This window comes from Octodon degus, unplaced genomic scaffold (genome assembly GCF_000260255.1).
Source record: "Octodon degus isolate 3935 unplaced genomic scaffold, OctDeg1.0 scaffold00012, whole genome shotgun sequence".
NCBI classification, from domain to species: domain Eukaryota; kingdom Metazoa; phylum Chordata; class Mammalia; order Rodentia; family Octodontidae; genus Octodon; species Octodon degus.
Window position 1 is genome coordinate 11,514,412 of NW_004524588.1, and position 8,579 is coordinate 11,522,990.

Consider the following 8,579-nt stretch of genomic DNA (forward strand, 5'->3'; position numbering starts at 1 on the left):
TGAACTAATATATGCAAAATATCTAAAACTTTGGAAGTGCTCCAGAACCCTTATCTCTATTGGCTTTGGAGGTGGAAGACACATGAAGAATTTCTGGAATTATTTTATCTTCTACCCTTTACTGCCCCATCCTGTCATGTGAATGAGCATATTTGTGAGTCATATTAAGGGTGTTTTATTTATTTTTTTTAGAAAACATTACTCCTTCCAGTCAACTTACCTTTATGGTTAGTTGTGCTTGTTATACTTACTACTTTTTTTTTTTTTTTGGTATTTTGCTCACATACACTGGTAGACACTGGGCTCAAAATAATATTCATTATTAATAAAAACAATAGTAATAATAATCATGACTGCCATTTAGAGTTTTTACCATGTGCTGGGCATAGTACGCTTTGGTGGCCATAGAGTTGCCTGGATCAGGGGACTATAGACATCCAAGTATTGATTAGATATCAGCATCTATCTTTGTCTCTGTGTTTACACAGACTAGGATTAGCTTACTTTATTTGCTAGTGTCAGCCTGGTATTAGCATGACCAACAAATACCTTATTTAGAGACCCTCAATTAAATTAACTGCTCTGTATTTGGAGACTTTTTTTTTTTCTTTTGGACTTTCAAGGTCCAAAAGTTGCCTTCCTCTCTTTTCTACACATTTTCTACCCTTCCTCTCTTTTCTACCCATTTTTCTTTCTGTTTTAGTCTTCCTCCAGTATTTTTTATTTCTATAGCATGTCTGTCTTCTCAGTTCATTGATTGATTGATTGATTGATTGATTCATTCATTCATTCATTCATTCATTCATTCAATTATTCATCCATCAAGTTAAAGAAGGTGCAGTTTACAAAACAGCAGTGCAGCTGTTGGCTGGGCAGCTCCACCCATGACCGAAAGTCGCCCAGGAGCACGGCACGCATGCAAATAGACTTGTGCTCACACGTTGGAGCCTTTGCCTTTTTGTAATAAACACCCCTTGATTCACAAGGAAATGGACTTCGGCTTTATTGCTATTCCTATTTCCATAGTGCCTGGGCAGAAATCATGAAATACAGCTGGTAAAAACCTGAGTCACTGGGGTCCTGGTGTTTCAGGATGAGGAAGAGGCAGCTCCTTTGTTGCATCTTCAGAAGAAAAGGTGACTGACAAGCATATTCCATCATTGGACAAGATTACTTTACTTCACCCTTTTGGGGCTATATCTCAAGGGGGAATAGGGCATTGGTTTGTAGCTAATCAGGCCCAAAGCATCTTGGGGAAATTCTGTCACTACTGATTTTTTTTTTAAATGTATTTAGAAAGGGTCTACAGGGTCTACAAAGTCTCACTACATAGATCGTAGATCAGACTCATAGTGAGTCTCCTGTTTTCAGCCTCCCAAGTGCTGGGATTACAGGTATGTGCCACCATGCCTAGTCTCAATCCCTGCCTGCCTCAGCCTACCTTGGGGGTGGGGCTGGCAGGGCATGCCAGGATCTAACCCTGGCTGTTGTGTTCTGCCTAAGTAGGTACATTAGTTCGCTGAGCTATCTGGCCAGCCCCATTTTATGTATTTGGTACAGGGTCTCACTATGCAGCTCAGACTCATACTGATCCTCCTGTTTTCAGCCTCCCCAGCAGTGAGATTATAAGCGTGCGCCATCACGCCCAGTCTCTTATCTCGGTGACTACTGGCTTTTGAATGCTATCCAGAAAAGCAGTGAGGATGAGAGGCCTGAGAGGCTGAGTGGGTCACCAGATCAGTAGTCCATGGGGTAGAAGAAGAACAGAAGATTTTCAGAGCAAAGCATTCATGGTGCCAGGCTCCCTCCTGCAGAAATGATTATGTGCTCAGCTAGACAAAGGAGTGTTCCATGGTACACTTAAACTGGAAGTTTTTGTTTTTCTTTTAATTCAAGCATCCTAGAGGCATTCCAATGAAGAAGACTTGAAAGAGGATAGATAGAAGAGGGGCTCTGGATAAGAAAGGAGGGCTAGTTCTTGGTTGTCTAGGTTAGTGCTTCCTAAATATCCAAGTGCTGTTGCCTGAAATGCTTGTTTAACACCTCCTCCCCCCAGCCAGTCATCAGCCTTATGGACCACTTTAGATCTGCTGAATCAGGTTCTCTGGAGGATAAATCTCTGTCCATAATAAACATCTCTTGTAATTTGAGTGGGAACCATTTTCTAGATATTGTTGTGGAACTTTAGTTTGTTCAGTAATAACTTGCTTAAACACAGGGACTTCCTTACTTTATTTGTCCTTATATCCAGCACAATTCTCAGCATGGGGTTTGTGCTTAATAAGTATTTGTAGAAATATCATGGAAGATATTTCTTAAGGTTTCCAAAAATTGTGCAAGGAGTGAGGGGAAGGCACTGTTGGTGATACAACAAAAACAGCCAATCAACAAAGCCCATTATTCAGCTGCATGTGATGATAAACAATGATAATGCAAAAAGAAGCCATTCTGCCTTGGAAGGACCATGAGGTGGGTAGACTAGGAGAACTTTTCTTTTACAAAAGCTACTTTCCAAAGTTTGTTGGCGATAGTAGCATCAAACATAAAAGCCACCAGGCTTTTTAAACTATCTTTCAAGGTAATTCATGGCAGTCTTGGACTAGTTCTTGGTTTTCTCACCTACAAAACACAACAGACACCTATGTTGATGTGAGTTAGTCAGTGTGACTAGAGGCCATCTCTCTCATGCCACAGGATATTCAAGAATGGCCATGATGAGGGCTGGGCACTTTCCAGCTGGCCACAGGATGAGCTATTGCATGCCATGAAGCCTTTGCTTTGGAGCACTGGCCTCCAGCCAGACTGCTCAGCTTGGTCCAAACTCCACTTGATGGAGTCTTTTTAAGGTGCTATAAACCTGAAAATCCCAATCCTTGGGGTCATTTTTAGCTAAGGAGCTGTGATGCAGCTGTCAGCTATATTTGCAGATAGTGGTTGGGAACTTGAGAAGCCGAGACAAGGTTTGAATCCAGCTACTCCTTCAGTAGGGATGGTGGACACTGCTCCTTTTGGAAAAGTAGTAATTTGCAAGATCCGAAGGGCTCTCTAGTACATGTGAATTTTGAGAACAAAAATATCAAAGGAAATTCAGATATAGGGCTTTTTGAGCTGAATCAAATAATAAAATGAGTGTGTATAGAAAACCCTAGGTTGCCAGGTATGGCAGCACATGCCTGTAGTCCTGGCTACTCGGGAGCCTGAGCCCGGAGTTCTAGGCTGCAGTGCACTATGCCTATCAGGTGTCTGCACTAAGTTCGGCATCAATATGGTGACCTCCGGGAAGCAGGGGACCATCAGGTTTCCTAAGGAGGGGTGAATCGGCCCAGGTTGGAAACAGAGTTTCTGATCAAAACTCCCGTGCTGATCAGAAAGCCTTAGGTTATTTAATCATTGCAATAATTATGACTGCTAATTTCAATTTGGAGGAGGGAGATAGAACTGGAAGGAGAGTCTAAACAACTTACACAAGACTCCAGGGCTTGCAGTGCTACTAGATTCCAAATTGGACTCTCTGACTCTAAATAATTTATTATACTGTTGCTGCCCATAGAGGAAAATTGTGGCAAAGGGGTAAAATGATATAGACTTGATAGAGAAATGAGAAATGGATTTAACTTAGTCTGTAAAAGAATGTTGTATTTCTCATAGGCAGCAACATAGTTCGATATGTTTTACCTGTGGATGACCCATTTCACTTTGGAATCCATTATTGTTCTAGGTGGAATTAAGCAATTTTTCTTTCATATATTTAAAATTTGAAATCATAGTATTTCTCTAGAACAAATAGTGATCCTTAACTTTGGGACTCTCACAAACGCTATGGACTGACTCCCACAGAAAACGTTTACATGTGTGGCATGCTGTATTCACGGCCACCCTAAAGTCCTGCTGGTCCTCCCATCTGCTCCCAGCTTCAAGGTCAAGAATGCCTTCTTTATGGATCTCACTTTAAAACTGGCTGTAATTTCTGACCTTATTGTTAAGCCTGTAGTCTACCTGGTTTTCTGTGCTCCAGTCCAGTGATGGTGAAATTTTAGAGACCTGGTGCCCCAACTGCAACTCCAAATCTATTTATTTATCACAAAGTTCCAGTCCTGAAATTAAACCTGAATACTGGGCTTTTAGTTTAAAAACAAGCAACTGTTATGTGATGCTCAGCTGCTGGGGCAGTTGCCTCACAAGCCGGCAGAGCGGCTTCCGCGTGCCCCCTTTGCAAATGTGCCATAGGTTGGCCACCACTGCTCCAACCTTTCTTCTGCAAGGATGACAAATCATTCATCCAAAGGTTATATGGAATTCCTGTCTGCCCAATGCCAATTATCAGACTATGTGATGCAAATAATTTATGTTTTGTTTAGTGCTATCTCCCTAAGCCCTAAAATAGTGTTTGGCATAATTACATGACCTAAGTGATACTTTTTTTGGTGTCTGTTTAATACACATGATTCTGAAGATAAAAATGTTCAGAAATTAATCACATAATGCTCTTTAAGGGAATCTTTATAATTTCTCCATTCTATATAATACCAGTGTAGATTTTTGGTATATACTTTGTCAAGCTAATGAAGTTTCCTTCTAGTCCTATTTTTAAGGAGTTATTTATCTGAAATTATAAATAGATTTTGGGCCTCATCAAATGTTTAGGCATTAATTAAGGTAATTTAATAATTTTTTTTACTCACAATTCAACAATATGCTGGATTATATTGATGGGTTTTCTTTCCTTCTTTTTTTTTTTTTTTTTGGTGGAGCCAGGGATTGAACTCAGGCCCTTGCACTTGCCAGGGAAGCGCTTATTCCACTGAGCCATCTCCCCGGCCCCTATTGATAGATTTTTCTAGTCTAATCTTAGAAAGAAAGAAAGAAAACCCATCAATATAATCCAGCATATTGTCGAACTATGAGTAAAAAAAAATTATTAAATCAAAAATCTTGAAAATCAGTTTCCAGAATTCAATAGCATACTAAGAAATAATAATAAATAATCATATTATAACACTATAATATTCAAGATTCAACCCAAGAATCTTATGTATTATAGTGTTTTAATAGTGTTATTTATGATTATATTATTTCTTAGTATGCTATTGAATTCTGCAAACTAATTTTCAGGATTTTTGAATTTATGTTTCTATATTAAATGACCTATAATTTTCTCATACTGACTTAACTAGCCTTAGAACCAAAGTTACATTGACCTTTTCCTTGCAAACATTCTAGATTCCTTTCAACTATGACATCACATTGTTGGTTCTTTCAGAGTATTTAAATTCAGTTCAGAAATCTGTGTCTTTTTACTGGCAAGCTTATACTCATTATGATCTTTCTATTCATTATGATCATTGTACTATTCAAGCTTGTCACCTATTTCTGTTTTTGGTTCATTTTATTTTTCATGTACTCCTTTCTTGTTTTCCATAGGAAGGTCTAGTTTTATTTAGCTGGTTAAAAAAATAAAGCATTCTATTTCTGTTTAGATAGTTGGACAAAAGTGGTGGCCCTTACTTCAAGTTTATACTTCCAATTACTATTATTATTATTATTATTATTATTATTTTGTATTTTAGTACAGGGTCTACAGGGTCTCACTGTGTAGATCGGACTTATAGTTATCTGCCTCCCAAGCACTGGGATTACAGGTGGGCACCACCATGCCCAGTCTCAGTCACCCTTTCAGCACATCCTGGGGGCAGCCAGCACGGCATGCCAGGGATTGAACCCTGACCACTGCATCTGCCTAAGCTGGCACTTTAGTCTGCTGAGCTATTTGGCTGGCCCTCTTTTTTTTGTTATAGATTTGTTAAATTTATCTATCATTGTACAGGATGGGCACCACTAATCTAAAAAGCCAAGATCCAAAATTCTTCAAAATGGTAAATGTTTTTGAGTCTTGACATGATACTACAAGTAGGAAATTATGACTTTATCTCATGTGACAGGTTGCAGTCAAAACACTACATTTGCTGATCTGAGCAACAAATTTGATGATAAAAATAGATAATAGAACAACCATTGTTCGTTAGCTATTCTTGTTTTGGAAATCTATAACATATGTATTATTGTGTATTGCCCTGTCTCTGTCCTTCTTTCTGCTATTTGTTTTTGCTTTTGTTTTTATTATTCAATATAAAATTACAAAAATTGAACAAAAAGAAAATGTTGTACCAAATCACTTTCTGTCCATGTACATAAAGTGTTGATGAAACATTAACAACTTTACTCTTTGAACTTGGGTCTCACCCCTAAGATATCTTATGTATATACAAATATTCCAAAAAATCTGAAATTGAAAATACTTCTGGTCTTAAACATTTCAGATAAGGGGTGTCAACTTGTGTTTTCCTTTTTATGTGACAAAATCTAATTATAGTTTGTACAATTAAATTTGCACAATTAAGTTTCCCTTTGATTTTATCTGGAATTACATGTTACAAAATTAAATGTAATATAAATGATGTCCCTTACATTTGTGTAAGTGTGTTGATATGCTTAGATATTTTATTCTGGGTTATGAATGAATTTTGTCTTTTTGTTTCTAGTTTTTTTGTTATAATTCTTATAATTAATTTGACCTAGGTATTTGATGACCTTTAGTTTAGATTTTTTTTTTTTGCCACATCCTACAGGTAGCCCTTTTCATTTGATTACTTCCTCTAAGAGCAATTTTGATGTGAGGCCCTTAAGGTCTGAGGATATTTTTGTCATGGTACAGTATTTGAATGACAGTTTGGCTGGATTTAAAATGATAGGTTGAATGTTTTTTTTTCCTTTGTACCTTAACAATATTTCTTGATTGTCATTTGCATCTAGTTTTGCTGTGTAGAACTAAACTGCCATTATGGTTCTTGATCTTCAGTTGTTAATAATCTCTTTTTATTAGTAAGATTTTAGAATTTCCTCATTGTGTGAGTTGTTTTAAAATTTCATCATTAAGGGCCCACGTGTTAGCTTTTCCTCACCTCTATCATTTGACTGCTTCTGCTAATGGACAAAATCTGATCCATCAGCATTCCTCTGGATCTCTTCTTTTCTCTATTTTTCCAGAGGACAGGGATTTAATAAACTTCTGTGAATCTGCTCCAGGTTTTAATCATAGTGACCCTGTATTAGCAGAATAAACATGCTGGCTTTCACTCATTCCAACTTAATGAATATCCATGTGTATTATAATTACATTAATAAATAGAAATCTAGATCTCATCATATGAACTTGAATCTGATCCCTACACCATGACCTAAGATATCTGTGAAATAAGGCAAATTAAATTTCCTAAGAACGTGTTTCTTGGAATAATACAGATAAAAGTTTCCTCATGAAATTGTTGTGTAAACTAGATTAGAGAGAATGTATTTAAGGCTGAATATGGAGCATGGTACGTTGTAAGTAGTTAATAGTATTACTTCATGGAATCATCATGCTAAGCCTATGAAGAGAAACAGAGGTGAATAAAAAGAATTTCATAGACTTGGAGAGAATAAGATAATAAAAATCTGAGTGACATGAGAGAAAACCAATGGGGTTCATGGCCTAAGAATCTGTGAAGCAGCCAGAAGACCACTTGTTTGTTTTATAAACATGGGAACTAAGACTAGAAGAGTTATATGACTTGTTTAAGGGGATCAAATGAGTTAATGGCAGAGGCTAGACAGGGTCCTATGTCCCCTGGGGTTGAGCCAGGCTGGATAAATGTGCTGCTGTTTCCAATGGGATCTTCTCAGTCAGGCGCAAGGCCTTATGACATGGCTGTCCTCAGGCCCTGCCATGGTGTGTAGTCTCCAAGGCACAGCTACTCCATTGTCCTGAAGTTCACAGGCTGTTGGGTGAGGGATTTTAAGTCAGGCAAGAGAGAGCTTTCTATGTTTTCTGAGTGAGCTATTTATTTGAGCAATATTACTTTTTAAGACCTGCCCTCAAACCAACAAACCATGAGAGATTTTAATTCATAATTTCATTAGGCGAACTTTTACTGGGCTCTCAGTATGTTCCAGGTCCTGTGTGAGAAGCACTACAGAGATGAAGAGGAAACCTCATTTGGGAACCTATAGTGTCAGGCAACAGTCTGCCATCATTTAATGTTTATTCTGAATGGTAGAGGAAACACAATTGGATATTTTCTGGCATAGGAAGTTTGATGAGTCAGAACATTTTTCACATAAAAAGTAAGATGTGAGCCAGCTCTTGAAAAATGGAGGTGATTTTTAGACAGAAAAATGGGGAGATAGCCCAGCACAAGAAGACATCAAGGTAAAAGCAGGGAATTGCCAGGTTGTTCAGTAGTGCCTAGAAGATCCTGTCAGGTGGTAGTAGGAAGACAGTAGGAGATGTGCTGGAGAGGTTGTCAAAGGCTCAACTGTGAGGACCTCTTTTGACTTTTAGCTAGTGGCCTGCGAAAAAGAAGAAGAGAAAACATAAGATGAGATGTAGGATGTGCTCAATCACGCCACAGCCTTGTGGGGGACAGAGCAGCAAGGCCCAGACCTGCCCAAGGGGTGTCTTGGCCTCAGACTGATTGGGCCACTGGAACCTGAGTGTGTGTGCTTCACACGTGGTGAGAAGGCAGCCTTAGCCTTGCCCCCTC